At 38.3% G+C, this 17,620-nt stretch overlaps 1 long non-coding RNA gene across 7 annotated transcripts in view; it reads right to left on the bottom strand.

The window, feature by feature from the left end:
- LOC145294153 (uncharacterized) overlaps window positions 1-17,620 on the bottom strand; it is an 81,689-nt gene that overhangs the window by 27,739 nt on the left and 36,330 nt on the right. For 6 of the 7 annotated variants that reach the window (XR_013869835.1, XR_013869833.1, XR_013869836.1 and 3 more), the window contains 2 exons: window positions 16,023-16,190; window positions 12,795-12,938 (listed from right to left, as the gene is read on the bottom strand). This is a non-coding gene — a long non-coding RNA (uncharacterized LOC145294153). The remainder of the gene's footprint in view (window positions 1-12,794; window positions 12,939-16,022; window positions 16,191-17,620) is intronic. The other variant, XR_013869832.1, reaches the window with a different exon arrangement.

Here is a 17,620-nt window from a genome sequence, read left to right as displayed (position 1 = left end):
TTAATCAGTTGACTGATTTCCATGATTATTTGAATAGCTTGAGCATTGATAATGAATTTTCAAAAGAAATGAAAAATATTTTTTATCATAATCAAAATTCTGTTGCAAATTTGAAAAGAATTATTGGTGGAAGATTCAATGATGGAAATCAACAATGTGCTCATGAATTTTGGAAAGAAATGTATCTTAATTTTGAAAGGGACTTTCAACAAAAATTTATCTTTGCCAAATTTGATACTGCCAGATGCATTAGATTGCATCAACAAAATTGCAACTATTTTACAAATGAAATTTGCAACTGCAACATAAGTCCTGGTTGTGGGAGACAAGTGCAACTTCCAATTGATGGAAAAGAAGAATTGCTATTGCAACCAAATAATGCTCCTCAGCAATTCAAATTTTTAATTAATCAAATTATGAAAAGTTCTCTTCTGAAAAATTGTGATACATGTTCTCTCAATTCAGAACATGAAGTTACTTCAAGAATTGAATTCCCACCTGAATTCAAATATCTTATTATTCAAATCAATAGATTTTTAACCAATCTAAATATTAATATTGAAGAAAGAATCAATTGTGACGTAATGAACTTCAGTTCAAAGAAGCAGCAAATCTTTGGCAATAATTTTTCTCTGAAAGCTGCTGTCATTCATAGAGGACCAACTGCTAGAGCAGGACATTACACTGCTTTGATCAAAAATGAAAATAACGTTTGGGAAGAAATCAGTGACAATACAATCACAAAAAGACATACAAAATTTCCTGCGAAATTGCCTGACATTGTACTTTTGTTCATGGAAAAAATGTGAAAAATTCTATGTTTGGACTAAAACAATAGGCTTGAACTTAATTTATAGGCTTGGACTCAACGTATATTATTATTATTATTATTATTATTATTATTATTAACCAGTGGTGTCTGAAGGACTTTCCTATAAAGTTTTGGTCCTTACAGACACTTCACGGAGGCCTGTAAATAGGCCCATTGCGATTATTCACTGTAGGTTATTTATTTGAACTGGATATCAATTATACTCTACAAGTCTTGCTGCCTGCTTGAGATATGTAGCCAGTTTTCTTATGTTCAGCCTATCAACCACTGACCTGATTGAATGTGTTGTTGAGCTTAGGTGTGCTAATCAAAGTCCTTTGTAACCTTTACACACAGATACATGATGTTCTGGTGTTTCATACTCTTCACCACATTTCGGGCACGTGGGTAATGATGCCAGATCTATGATTTTCTTGTGTTTCTCGAGATTACAGTGCCCTGTAAGGATCTGATTTACCAGATCTTTTTGTTGTCTGGTGAGACTTAGGATACGTTTACATAGTCGGGTAGATACCCAACCAACGTTATCCTTTGTCTTTTTACAGTCTATCCTTTTGTTCCACGTCTCCTTTAGGTGTTTCGTAGACCACTCTCTGATGCTAGAAAGACAGATAGCATACGGGACTTGAGCAAAGGGTTCAGGGCTCTCTATTAGAAGTTCTGATCCCTCTTTTGTCAGTTTATCCACTTCCTCATTGCGCTGTATCCCTTCATGACCGGGGTCCAGGAAATAGATATGCGGTTTTCTTTTCCTAGATGGTTTAGATTTTCAATGCAGCACAGTACGGTTTGGGATCTTACCGTACTATTCTCCAATGCTTTAATAGCTGCCTGACTATCTGAAAGGATAGCTATTTCCTGTTGCTGAACCTCTTCCATGATCAGAACCTCAGATTCAAAAGCCTTAAACATGCGCTATCTCTCCTTCTTCTTTGGTTTTTGTCGTGATGTTTACCGAATGTTAGAGCTGACTTGTCAGACTTAGGTCTGAGATCCTGCTCTTCGGTGAAGGCGGGGGTGGTATTTGGTACCACATCCAATGGTGCCAGCTCATGACTGGTGTTTGGTGTTGTATCCGATGATACCTGTATGGTGAAGACTTCTGCCTGGAAGACCGTCCTCAGTTTACCAAGATAATAAGATTTTTGATAGGTGAGGTGGTTTGAGTATTCTATATAAACACTCGCACCAATCCTATCATTCATTTTAGATCCATCAGTATAGCATTTGATTACGTTGCTTTCCAGCTCTTTTTCGTAATCTCTTGCGCCTGTTCTGTCATAAACCATACATGTGAAATGTTTTTCAAATGATCTGGTTTTAGTCATAAGGTCACCCGGCACATGCAAAAGCGGTAGTTCCTTCCTAGCCTCATTACACAAATCCACATGACTCTTTGTTTTTCCAGTAGTCCCAACAGATCTTGACCACCACAGACCCATGAGATCTATTCTATAGGATCCCCATATCGCTTCTGCCTTCAGGAATTCTTTAATCGGAGGGATATTCAACAGCATCTCCAATGCTCCAATAGGTGTGCTCGGATATGCTGAAGAAGTCATTAAACAAGCAAGTCTTTGTACCTTCTGGAGTTTCTTCCTCAGGTACAGTTTCTCTGTCCCGCGGATCCAGGAAACACATGCTACGACAAAATGGGACATACCATAGCAATGTATATCCACCTCATTACATGTGGGTTAACTGCCCAGGTTTTCCCCACAATTTGTCAGTTTGACTTGATAAGACGGTTATTTGCCGCTAGGCGGTGTATATGAGATTGTTCACCGATGAAAAAAAATGGCTAGCATGGCAAAACATAAACTTTGATGTAAGCGCACCGCGACAATCGAACATTTTTTTTTTTTTTTTAATTATTATTATTTAGTTTTTATCTACATTTTTGGCCTTTTGGCCAAGATCACAGTATAGTATCTATTCTTCAGATGCTGCACTTCCATTTCTTGTTCTCTTTCAGTAGAGGAACAGTCCTTCATGACTGAGACAATTTTTTATTTTTGTACCTTTTCTCCATGTTAAAAAACGACCCTGGTGTTTACCTCAGACCTGTGGGGAGGCATTGTAAATAGGTATTATTATTTAGATATCTTCAGTTAAAAAAAAAAACGGGTTTGTTTTACAGATTCGAAAAAATGGCATTGACAGTGAGTTAAAAATAAACAAATTATACCAAATACTATTAGAAACCCACTCAATAGATGTCACGAAACCATTTATTGGTTGGGTTTCTAACAGTATTTTGTATATTTTTAAGTCATTGTAAAGATTTCAAAGACATGAGATGTCACGTGGCTATTTTTATTGTGCTTTTGTAACCCTCAACACTAATTTTCGAAATAAACAAACATTTTACATTAAATAAATACACTAAAAACTTATCCAACTAGGTAGAAGAGTAACTTATCTTGCCTTTGGTAATATTTATTTGGGTGCTTATGCACTTATATTACCGTGCTATTTTTTCAAATAGTATTTTCAAGTTTCACGATATCTTTTTTTATTTAATTGTTAGGTGAAAGTACAGAATAGTTAATAAAACACTCTCCTTACCCATGTTAAGAATGGGTTTCTAAATAATAACGTTATTATTTCAACATGGTAGCATAAGTGCGCAAGTATCTTTTATTTGTTATATATTTGAGTTTTTTTGACCACTAAAAAACACAATTCTACTTTAAGTACAAGAAGTTATGAATACCATGACAACAGAAACGCATGTACTTAGTAGATTTTTGCTGTTTGTTAACGCTTTTAGTACATTAATACAACAAAATAGTATTGTTTGGGAATCAAATTTGAAAAACTTGAAAATAATTTTTTAAATGTACAAACTCAGAATAAAAAATGGAACTGTTTTTTTCTGCTTTCGTTTTGAAAGCAGAAAAAACAGTTTTTTATTTTAAGAGAATAGAAACAAAATTCGTTAATGCGCTGACTTTGGTCAGTGCATAGTGAGCCATTTTTCCATTAAACGGATTTGAATTTCTATAAAAGATAACATTTTAAAGAAATTTTCTGCACAATTAATAATTATCAAATATTTACATATTATACATGAAAATAATTCTGAAACTATTATCAATATGAAAATGGATGATATATGCCGATTTATCTTATCAATTTTGAAATATTCTTTGTCAACTTTGCTCGTGCGTAACTTTGCTTCCTGTGGTCATAAAAATATAAATCAAAGTCCAGTAAAGAATGGCTTCTTTGTTTATATAGCCTGTAAAATTGCAGTCACATCCAATCAAATTTAACCCCGTGCATGTGTATCCAAACGTATCGTATGAAATGTAAACATTGAAAAAACAGTTTTCCTTCTTTTTGTCGTCATTTTTTACTGTTTTTTTTTTTTTCATTTTTAACTTGGAGCATAAAAATATTGAACGCATAAAAGAACAATAAATTAACATCATTGGAATTCTTATTCTATTTTATTCCCACTAATGTAATTCTTTTAATAATTGACCCACAAATAAAAAAGATATGACTTGTTGAAGCTCATAGGTATGTAATATTGCTAATGCCCACGAAAATACAGCATACGCTTGTAATGCTACTAAAATATTTAATTTTAATTATTTAAAAAAAAAAAAAGATACTTTTTTCTTATCTTTAAAGGCAGTTGAAACGTATTAGCCAAAAAATAGTAGATTTTGATTTCTGTTTAGGAGGTAAACCATCCTGAGTTTGGTCGTAAAAACCTAACCCAAATATTTTTTTTAAATTGATCAAGTAGTTTGTTTTTTACATTAGAAAAACTTATTTGATTTTTTTGTGCGTGAAAACAATTTCAACTTGCAATAAAAATACAAATAAAATGTGCTTTCGACTAAATATGAAACTTAATATTAGCTACTTGTATTTTCTCTACCACTCTCCCTCAACCCAGGACTGTACCATAATAAACAAAGTCTCTGACAGCATAGATATAGCACTCTCCCTCGATACTAGTGCACAAGTACATGTATTTGATGACTTCAATGTCCACCACAGTAACTGGTTTGGATTCTCTAATTACACAGACGTAGCTGGTAGCACAACACATAACTTCTCTATATCCCATTCCCTATCTCAAACGGTTACATTCCCAAAACGTTTCCCAGACCAGCAAGATCAACATGCCTCACTTCTAGATCTATTTCTGACAAGTTTCCGATGATTGTACATCAAATGCCCACAGCTCACTCGGGAATGCTGATTACACTGTGGTAATGGTAGAAATCTCCCTTAATTCTCGCCCTAAAACTGAAGACCCACTACTCAAAACAACGAGGTATTACAAAAAGGCTGACTGAGAAGCCATCAGGGAACTCATCAGAGATGCCCCATGGTAAAATATCTTTTCTCTTCCAGCTGAACAGTGTGCAAATAAGACCACTGGATTATTCAAAACACGGAAATTCTATAGCAAGCCCCACTCTCCCCAATGGTTTACTTCTGCTTGTGCAGCTGCCATTGCTCAACGGCAGCATGCGTTCTGCAGATTCAACCGACATAAATCCAGTTCAAACAGACAGAAATATATAGAAGCCAGAAATAATTGCTAGAGAGTAATAGTGACAGCTAAGACAGATTACACTGAAACCACCAGGAAAAGCATCGAAGCACAGAAATTAGGAACCTGTAATTTGGGGAAAATCTACAACAGTGTAGTAAATAATGGGCAGTCAACAATTCCCCCACTATCAAAGAATCATGAGGTTGCTTGCACGGCAACCAACAAGGCTAATCTGCTTGGCAGTCGGTTTGCCTCAAACTCTACACTGGACCCGGCACACCACTCCCTCCTCGACTTTCCTTTGCGGAAAGATGCAACACTAGACGATTTGAAAATCACCCCTTCTCAGGTGCATGGTATCATAAAAAACCTAGACACCTCAAAAGCATGTGGACCAGATCTCATCCTGGCTGTGCTAATAAAAAAATGCTCTGCTGAGGTTGCTCCAGTTCTCTCTAAACTTTACAATAAATGCCTTAACGAATCTTGCTTTCCCGACTGCTGGAAAACCGCTTCTGTGGTTCCAGTCTTCAAGAATTCTGGTGAAAGAACTGACCCACTAAATTATCGCCCCATTAGCCTCCTCCCACTTTTCGCCAAAATATTTGAGTCCTTAGTTAATCAAGCCCTAGTCCAGTACCTAACAGCTGCTAAACTCCTGACTGACAAACAATATGGATTCAGGTAAGCCTGTTCAACAGCAGATATCTTAACTGTAGTCTCTGAACGTATATACCGCTCACTGGACAAAACGGGAGGGTAGAGCGGTAGCCCTTGATATATCTAAGGCTTTTGACAGGGTATGGCACGATGGTCTTCTAAGGAAAATTAGATCATATGGTATCCCTGGAAGAATACATAATGTAATTAAATCCTTCATAGATAAGAGAAAAATTCAGGTTGTCCTCGACATCATACATCTAAGCAATATGATATAAATGCGGGAGTGCCTCAGGGGTCTATCCTTGGACCTTTATTATTCCTGATATTCATAAATGACCTCCCTGATAAAATTGTTTCGGAGATGAGTATATTTGCAGATGACATCACTCTCTATAACAGATATGAGGGGAAAACAAATGTACACATATCTAAGGAAATGGCAGAAATACTAGAAGATGACCTCCAATCTGTAGTGGAATGGGGACAAAAATGGATGGTCACATTCAATGCTGCCAAGACTAAGCTTGTTTCCCCCAATAACCACAAGAAACCTTTTCTACCACTAATAGCAATGGCCAAGAATACACTGCCTGAAAGTACTTCCTTTAAACTCCTCGGTCTAATGTTTACAGAGAACATGAACTGGAATATATACATTGAGAGCATTGTCAAGGCTGCTGCAAAGAAGGTGGGCTCTCTCTACCATGCCAGAAAATTACTTATGCCCGAAAGTATCCTGTACCTCTATAAGGCCACCATTTACCCGTGTATGGAGTACTGCTGTCACATTTGGGCTGGTGCATCTGCTGCTTGTCTCTCACTCCTGGACAGTGTTCAAAAGAGACTCGCCAAACTGTCATCTAGGCTTCAGTTTCTGTCCCATCGATGAGATGTTGCATCCCTCTGCCTGTTCTACAAATACTTGAATGGTGAATGCTCTGAGGAACTGCAAACAATTGTACCTCCATTACGTGACTACCCCAGACACACCCGACAAACAACTAAGTTCCACCCCTTTACAGTAGAGATCCCTAGGTGTAAGAAAGCCTTTTATGCCAATAGTTTCTTCCCCAGAACTGCAAGTCTTTGGAACTCCCTTCCGGGATACTGCTTTCCCAACTGTACGAAGTGTAATGTGAACAAGCATCCTTCTACCCATCTCCCTTCATAATGCCCCCACAAATTATGTCCCTGATAGTAGCCCCCTACTTCAAAGTGGCACTTGCCTTGTTTGGGGTGAAAATTGAATAAAAAAATAAATAAATAAATAAATAAATAAAAAATCGTAAATAATTTCAAATGCGAAAAACCTACAGTTTTTTTTAAAAATCAAGTTATAGTTTCAATTACACAAAACTTGAACAAAGAAAATATCTTTTTAAAATCACATAAATTGATCCTTTTTTAAATTTATTTCCTTTAAACAATTATCTTATTGTTATTTGTTGTTAATTAATATATCTTGCTTATATCAACTGTATGTATCAAGTGTTTGCACAAAACCAGACTTCCTAAACAAGAAGGACGGTTTAAATACCCAAGCAAGATGATTTGAGTTTTATAATTAAATAGATATATATACATATAATATATACACATAATATATATGTAGAGGCCAGAAAGGAGTTATCTCCCTTTCGCTCAGACTTTGCATAAGTGGAGTTATCCCCCTTATAAAAGGACAGGCGAATCGCCATTATTTGTTTACACTCATTCACAGCGACACGCTGTCGAATTGGAAAACCAGCTTGCTTAACGCAAACTTTACATGGCGCTACGAACATATTGTCACTTTAAAACGTGAAATACTTATATCGCAGCATTGAACTAAAGATATCGTTACACTATGGAACAAGAAAACGTTCTCTTATTACGTCAACTAGTCGAGTTACAAAAAGAAAACATCGAATTACGGAAGGACATCTTATACGGACGAGCGAACACGCCGCAAACAAAAAGAATGCAGCGACCTTCTATAGGTCTGGACTCAACAGATAGCGAATGGGCACTCTTTTTAGACACCTGGTCACGGTACAAGGAGATGTGCAGACTCGAAAATCCAGCTGCAATTCGGAACGAACTGCGAGAAGCATGCACACCGGAAACGAACAGGTTACTGTTTGAGCTCGTTGGACCAGAACGACTCAACAATGCGGCAGAGGAATACCTTCTTCATCAAATACGACTGGTGACCGTTCGAGGCTTACACAAGGAAGTCCACCGACAAACATTTCACTCCATGAAGCAAAATGAGGGTGAGTCAGTGACCCATTTTTTATTGAGGTTACGTGGCCAGGCGAAATTTTGTGAATTTCGTATTCAGTGTCCGAACGAACCCACTTGCCGGCAGCAGGTTAATTACTCAGACGATATGGTTGCCGGGCAAATGATGGCAGGGTTAAGAAATATCGAACACCAGAGAAGGGTACTGGCAGAGGCAGCTACACTTCCTACCTAGGATCTAAAGTTTTCACGGTTGGTTTGCCTGGAGGCAACAGACGAGGCAACTCCACACTTTTCCGATACCACACAACCTCTCGCGATGCCTGGGGTACAAAGGTCGAATCAAGTACAACAAATGCATGAGGCAAAGGCCCTGTCGACCCCACGGGACACCAAACCTTGCAACGGTTGCGGAAAAACATCACACCGAGGTGGATTGATGAACCGGAAAGATTGCCCAGCAGTGGGACTCAAGTGCCACTTTTGTGGAATAGTAGGGCACATTAAAAAGGTGTGCCGGAAAATTAATAGGTCCAAAACGGAGGCTATAAAAAGCGGGGAGTCGTTCATGTTTTGCACCACGGATAAAGCCCCTACTCACAGACACAATGAGAGACAACCGGCAAGCATTCCTCACCTTGAGTGGAATGGGAAACAGTTCCAGGTGGGCGCCCCAGAACCGCCCCCCTCAGTTACAGCAGAGGTAACTGTAATGAACAAGTGCCATGCGACCTTTGGAAGGGTGCCAAAGAAGCCGATGAAAGTGAGCACCCACGCCATCCAAGCCTTCGCAGACACAGGAGCCCAAACTTGCTCTGTTGGCCCCAAGATTCAAGGACTCCTCAGGTACCCAAATGGGTACTTGGTTCCAACTACCCATCGGATAAGGGGTATAACAAATAGCCAGTTACACATCAAGGGGGTCCTGTTCTTACATATTAAGGTGGGATCAAGAGAATCACCACAGTCAGTGTATTTGTCTGACAACACATCCGGGCTCTACTTATCACAAACGGCACTTAAGGAGCTGAAATTATTGCCATCTAATTTTCCTACATCATTATCGCAAAGCAGCTCAGCGGAAACAGAAGAGACGGCCCCTTGCGGGTGCCCGCGCAGAGCACTGGCTCCGAAGAAACCAGCAGCAATCCCATTGGAGCCAACCGACATTAACAGAGAAAAATTGGAGCAATGGCTAAAGGAACATTTCAAGGCCAGTGCATTCAATACCTGTCCACACCAACCACTCCAAGTAATGAAGGGTAAACCCTTAGAAATAAAATTCCTCCCAGATGCGACACCGACGGCAATCCACACACCAATACCTGTCCCCCATCATTGGAAGGAAAAGGTGAAACAAGATATAGACCGTGACGTGGCACTGGGGATAATCGAACCCATACCGGTAGGTACACCAACTACTTGGTGCTCAAGAATGGTGGTCACACCAAAAAAGGATGGGTCCCCAAGGCGGACGGTGGACTTACAAAAGTTGAATGAGGCGACCATGAGGGAGACGCACCACACTTCATCCCCATTCAATCAGGTCTCGGTAATACCTGCACATACCAGGAAGACTGTACTCGATGCGTGGAACGGTTACCACAGTTTACCACTGTCTCCAGCTGCACGAAACGCCACCACGTTCATCACTGAATGGGGTCGATGCAGGTACTGTCGAGCCCCTCAAGGATTCCATGGATCAGGAGATGGCTACACCCGTCGATTTGATGATATCACCATGGACATGGCTCGAAAAACTCGGTGTATAGATGACAGTCTCTTGTGGGACAACTCAATGGAATCCTTATTCTGGCACACAATTGAATATATAAACCACTGCGCAGATAGAGGGATTGTGTTTAACCCAGACAAGTTTCACTTTGCTGACATGGAAGTGGAGTTCGCAGGGTTTCAAGTAACAGCGAACGGGGTCAAACCCACAAGAAGAATGACTGAAGCCATCCTGAGCTTCCCCACCCCGACAAATATTACTGGGGTTAGGTCCTGGTTCGGACTCGTAAACCAAGTCTCCTATGCATTCTCACAAGCCGAAGTTATGGCCCCATTCCGAGAGTTGCTGAAAACAAAGGACAGGAAATTTTATTGGGATGAGACATTGGAACAGATATTCCAAGAATCGAAAAAAATAATAGTGAAAAGGATTGAAAAAGGCATCCAAACGTTCGAAATGAACAGAGCAACAGGACTCGCGACAGACTACAGCAAAACAGGGATATCGTATTTTCTGTTTCAAAAGCACTGTAGATGTGAGGGGGAATTAAACAGGAGTTGTGGGGATGGCCATTGGAAACTCATCCTGGCGGGATCCCGTTTTACCAACGACGCGGAATCACGATATGCACCAGTGGAAGGTGAAGCCTTGACTCTGATCTATGGGTTGGAATCATGCCGCATGTTCATACTCGGATGCCCAGACTTGGTGATTAGTGGATCACTTACCGCTCGTAAAGATATTTTCAGACCGAGCCCTGGAGAATATAAAAAACCCACGCCTGTTAAACTTCAAGGAAAAGTCACTCATGTATAAATTCAAGATAAAACATCGACCGGGGAAACTCAACGGCCCCTGACTGTGCATCTCGGTACCCAGCGGGCACCCCACCAAGAGACCAGGACCAATCCATTGACACCGCAGTCAAAGCCGCCCTAACATCGATGTACGAGAATGATACTACGTTAAGAGCCATCACATGGGGAAGGATTGTGGCTGCGGCAGCCACAGACGAAGAATGCAGGACTTTAAAAGAACTGATTCAAAATGGCTTCCCCCAGTCACGTAACAATATCCCAACCGTAGTTCGAGTCTTCTGGCCTATGCGTGAGGAGTTATATTGCCTGGAAGGAGTGATCATCAAGGGGAACAAAATCCTAATACCTCGACAACTCTGCGCAGAGGTATTGGAATCTCTTCATTCCATTCATCAGGGTGTGACGGAATGCTGGCGAATGCGAGACGACTATTCTGGCCAGGGTTGGATGCTAACATCAGGCAAACAAGAGCCCAGTGCCGCACGTGCAATGAAATCGCACCATCTCAGCCCAGGGAACCCTTGATGTCCCCAGCAGACCCGGAATTTCCATTCCAACAAGTGGTGGTTGACTTCGTCCAGATGCAGGGTAGACACTTTATGGTATACGCAGACAGGTATACGGGATGGGTTGAAGTGGCCCTAATGACGTCGGGAAGAGCCAAGACGGTGTGCGATACCTTGAGGACTTGGTTCTGTACCTACGGCGTACCGGAAGAGATTTCGTCGGATGGTGGACCACCATTTGAATCCCAGGAATAAGACTCCTTTTTGAGGAATTGGGGCATATGAAAACGTACCTCATTAGCGCATTATGCCCAAGGCAACGGCCGCGCAGAGTTAGCCGTCAAAACCGCGAGACGTATACTGGCGGACAATACGGACAGTTATGGACGCCTGTGCCATGATCGGGCGGCCCGAGCACTACTGACCCATAGGAACATGCCTGTCGAAGATCTGGACATGTCCCCGGCCATGATGCTGTATGGTCGGGTCATTAAAGACCACCTTCCTATCCTGCGGGACAAATACCAGGTTCGAAAACAGTGGACAGAAATAGGCAAACTAAGGGAAGTGGCAATGGCCAAAAGACACATGAGGAACGAGCAGTATTACAACCAACATTGTCTCCCACTCCGGGAACTCCAGGTAGGAGATTACGTCCAGATCCAGAACCAGGACGGGAACCACCCACGTCGATGGACAAAGACGGGGAGAATCGTGGAGACCCAGGGGTACCGACAGTACCGAGTCCGGGTCGATGGAAACAATCGAGTGACATTGCGCAACCGTCGGTTTTTCCGCAAAATACACCCGGTAGTGGATGGCCCTCGTAACATCAGACAAGAAATCCCGAACCCACCTATAAATGTGGAGACCTCACAGGCACAACCTCCGGAGGAGGCAATGGAGGTGGAACAACACGCCGACACGGAATCCCCAAGCGAGCAGGAGGAAGAAATGGAAGTGGAAGATACCACGGGAGGAGATACCCAAAAATACAGTCCTCCTCCGTTAAAGGAACCGTCAAGTCGGAGGACGAGAGCCCCAAGGGGTTTGTCGCCGCAAATGCGGGGGAAATCGCACGAGTATTCCTCCACATAAAAGATGACCACAACAACTTGCTTTTGTGGTCACGAGGGGGAGGGGCATGTAGAGGCCAGAAAGGAGTTATCTCCCTTTCGCTCAGACTTTGCATAAGTGGAGTTATCCCCCTTATAAAAGGACAGGCGAATCGCCATTATTTGTTTACACTCATTCACGGCGACACGCTGTCGGATTGGAAAACCAGCTTGCTTAACGCAAACTTTACAATATATACAAATACATACATAATATATATATATATATATATATATATATATATATATATATATATATAATTGTATAAGTAAATACAAGAGAGATATTCAAAGTTCTCTTGCTTTAACAGAACATTGGAATTTTGAGAAAAGGCAAGTGAATCTGTATGAAGCAGGTGAAGATATGATCAATTACTTACAGGACTCATCCTCACATCCAAGTTTGTCCCTTCCAGTACCTGCTTTCAAGATATTATGGTTTCTTGTGTTGTGCCAGCAGATGGGTCGAAGGGAGCCATGAGCATTGGAGACATGACAGCTGAGAAATTTACCGTTGATGTAATCTGGCGAACATAGAAATGTGAAAAACAAATTAATTGTAGATTTTTAATAGAGATTATCTGTAACATGATATAAAAAGATGAAAAAAAAAAACTCATTACAATTCACTAAATTCTAAAATTTGTGATTTTTGATTGAGATTATCTGTAAAAAGTTTAATGGATGTATATTTTCCCAATAAGATTTGGAGAGCGAGTACCTCTTTGGCAAAGGTGTACTTTTTGAGTCATGTAGCTAAAAACATTTTTAGAGTCCATTCGTTTTCTGTGTACCTATATAGTCATGCAAACAATTACTTGATTTCATTTTAAATGTGTTTTTATTTATACACTAGCGGGGCTATCTGGACTTGCTCGGGACCATAAAAAGAATGAGAAAATTTAAGTGGATTTTGGACATATTTGTTATTCTTCGAAGAGAGGAATTTTTAATGTCTATGTATATCATTAGCTTTTTCGAGCAAATGAATATTTTACCTACCCTAGGACGGGTATTACACATATCAAATAATTGTACCTTATCTAGGATAAGTAATTTATACCATATATATGAAATAATGTTTCCTTTGCATTATTTAAAATAATTTTACCTACCCTCGGACGGGTAATTAAAATACATACATGAAACAATTTCACATACTATTGGCAGGTATTGTACAACATGTTAAATAATTTCTCTTACCACCAAGGCTACCACAATTTTAAGAAAATTGAAACAATTTTTAGAAAGTAGCTCGGGACCGTATAAACAATGAGAAAATTGAATTTGATTATGAATATATTTGTAATTCTTAGGAGTTAGAAATTTTTAATGTCTATGTATCATCTGCTATTTCGAGCAAAAGAATATTTTACCTACCTAGAACGAGTATTACACGTATGAAATAATTTACAGCATGTATATGAAATAATTTTACCTTTGCAAGGACGGTGAATATACAACACATATTTAAAATAATTTTACCTACATTAAGACGGGTAATTTAAATAGATATATTAAACAATTTTACAAACTGTTTTTACCCCAAAATGGACATTACTTTCTCCAACTTAACCCTAAAAGAAAACTCAAGAGCACGTTTAAAATTGACATAATCATGCTTCTTTCTACCCCCTACTACAACCATCACATCATTCCCGGATGAGTACATAAAACATTTTAACAAATATAGATCACCCCCTATAGAAACTGGCCTAGGAAACTTTCATAGAAAACCAACAATATATATGCATTAGTCTAATTGTGAAATCATTAACTGTTTAAGCCATACCTGGAATCGACTTCACAAATGAAGTAATTTTGAGATAGAAAATTGTTTAAGCCATATTCTGCTAATATATATTTGTCCCTATCTCATTCAATCCCGGGCAATGCCAGGGATTTTGCTAATATATATTTCCATCAATCTCCTTCAATCCCAGGCGATGCCGGGGATATTGCAAATAAATTATCGCATGCATCTCATGCAAGCTTGAGTAATGCTGGATATTCTGTTTTTGTATAAGTGCAGCTATCTAATACAATCCCGGGCGACGCCAAGTATTCGTCTATTCTGTATTTGTACCTATATCATTTAATGACCAGACTCCATGTTGCTTAACTTTGTTGATCTACATAAAGCATTGGGTATTTCCAAGTAGTAATCCATCTGATAATGACCAAGCTACATGTTCCTTAACTTTGGTGATCTACATAAAGCATTTTGTATTCCCAAGTAGTCACCCATCTGATAAGGACACGGCTATATGTTGCTTAACTTTAGGTATATACATAAAGCATTTGGTATTTCCAAGTAGTCACCCATCTGATAATGACCAAGACAATGTTGCTTAACTTTGGTGATCTATACAAAGCATTTGGTATTCCCAAGTTTTCACCCATTTGTTAATGACCAAGACTATGTTGTTTAACTTGGTGGTCTACATAAAGCATATGGTATTCCCAAGTAGTCACCCATTTGATAATGACCAAGAACATGTTGCTTAACTGTGGTGATCTACATAAAGCAGTAGTTATTCCCAAGTACTCACCAATCCAATAATGACCAAGACAATGTTGCTTAACTTTGGTTATCTACATAAAGTATTTGGTATTCCCAAGTAGACACCAATCTGATAATGATCAAGACAATGTCGCTTAACTTTGGTGATCTCCATAAAGCATTTGGTATTTCCAAGTAGATACCTATCTGATAATGACCAGCCTACATTTTGCTAAACTTTGTTGATCTATATAAAGCATTTGGTATGTCCCAGTAGTCACCCATCTGGTAATGACCAGTCTACATTTTGCTTAACATTGGTGACCTGCATAAAGCATTTGGTATTCCCAAGTAGTCACCGATCTGATAATGGCCAGACTCCATGTTGCTTTAGTGATACACATAAATTATTCTTTATTCCCAAGTAGTCACCCATCTGAAATGACCAAGACAATGTTGCTTAACTTTGGTGATCTACAAAAAGTATTTGATATTCCCAAGTAGTCACCCATCCGATAATGACAAAGACAATGTTGCTGAACTTTGATGAACTTCATAAAGCATTTGGTATTTCCAAATAGTCACCCATCTGATAATGACCAAGACAATGTTGCTTTACTTTGGTTATCAACATAAACATGGAGTCTGGCCATCTACATAAAGCATTTGGTAATCCCAAGTAGTAACCCATCTTCAAAATTGTCAAATTGGACCTGTAGTGCAGAAGCACCTTTAAAATTATCAAGTCCGACCCATACTGCACAAGACCTTCAAAATTGTCAAATCAGACCTATACTGCACAAGCACTTTCAAAATTGTCGAATCGGACCTATACAACAGAAGCACCTTCAAACTTTTTCAAATCGGACCTATACTGCACAAGCACCTTAAAATTTTTCAAATCAGATCTATATTGCACAAACACCTTTAAATTTTGCAAATCGGACCTATACTGCACAAGCAGCTTCAAAAGTATATATATATAATTGTATAAGTAAATACAAGAGAGATGTTCAAAGTTCTCTTGCTTTAACAGAACATTGGAATTTTGAGAAAAGGCAAGTGAATCTGTATGAAGCAGGTGAAAATATGATCAATTACTTACAGGACTCATCCTCACAGTTCGGTATAGTTTCCTTTTCCAATCCAAGTTTGTCCCTTCCAGTACCTGCTTTCAAGATATTATGGTTTCTTGTGTTGTGCCAGCAGATGGGTCGAAGGGAGCCATGAGCATTGGAGACATGACAGCTGAGAAATTTACTGTTGATATAATCTGGCGAACATAGAAATGTGAAAAACAAATTAATTGTAGATTTTTAATAGAGATTATCTGTAACATGATATAAAAAGATGAAAAAAAAAAACTCATTACAATTCACTAAATTCTAAAATTTGTGATTTTTGATTGAGATTATCTGTAAAAAGTTTAATGGATGTATATTTTCCCAATAAGATTTGGAGAGCGAGTACCTCTTTGGCAAAGGTGTACTTTTTGAGTCATGTAGCTAAAAACATTTTTAGAGTCCATTCGTTTTCTGTGTACCTATATAGTCATGCAAACAATTACTTGATTTCATTTTAAATGTGTTTTTATTTATACATGTTATACAGAATGTCAGTCATTTATGTCCATTGTCTAGTAATGGTGGATTCAAATCTGATAGAAATTGGAAAAACAAATCGATCTTGAACTAGAGAAAAAATTTTCAAATATAAAAATTTCATTTGAAATCTAATGATCTCCCATAACAATCTTTGAAGTTTGCTGTTATTTTATATTTTATTATTCATGGAAAATATTAATATTTTTAACTAAAGTATATGTCATGATACGATTCCATATGTGGATCCACAATGGAAGCCTCTGTATGGTTTAATTGTCATAAATATATTTTCATCATTTGCTATATATACATATATATATATATATATATATATATGCATATATATATAACTACTTCATTTACTCACATAAAATTGATATACGAAAGTATAAATTTATGCGTAAACTTAAAGTATTTACTTCAAAAGTACTTAATATGTAGGTAGAGCTAGTTAGTAAGTTATAAAATATATATGGCGATTAAGCTACACTGAATATTCCGCGTTTCATCCACTCTAGGACTCTTCAGGCTTATGCGCATAAGCCTGAAGAGTCCTAAAGTGGATGAAACGCGGAATATTCAGTGTAGCTTAATTGGCATATATATTTTATAACTTACTATATATATATATATATATATATATATATATATATATATATATATATATATATACACACTCATATATGAAAATTTTATCAAAACTGCATACTATGCATGCACAAATTGTTGACATGCACCAATTTCTTTAAAAATATATTACTTAAATAACTCAAAGTTAGAGATAGAGGCATTGTTTAGTGTCTATATTTATCATTAATTATTATTTTTATTGATAAATGGTTGCGTGAAAACTTTGTATAAAAAAGTGATGATTTCCTTTCTATGCAGGAATATTCCGGAGTTCATTATTGCTTGGACCAGGTAATGGTTCCTAACAAACGTGGAAAAGAGGGAAAAATTAATCATGAACAATCTTTAAAGTTATTTTAACTTCTGTATGGAATTCACACCCTTGATGTTATTTTAACTTGGTTTTATTATTAGTGGAAATCATTAGAATTTAAACTACAGGTTTTATTTGCATTAGAGAAAGAGTTTA

Source organism: Euprymna scolopes, chromosome 15 (genome assembly GCF_053919585.1).
Source record: "Euprymna scolopes isolate OS-2025 chromosome 15, ASM5391958v1, whole genome shotgun sequence".
Classification (NCBI taxonomy): Eukaryota; Metazoa; Mollusca; class Cephalopoda; order Sepiida; family Sepiolidae; genus Euprymna; species Euprymna scolopes.
This window is presented reverse-complemented; position numbering and strand designations above follow the sequence as displayed.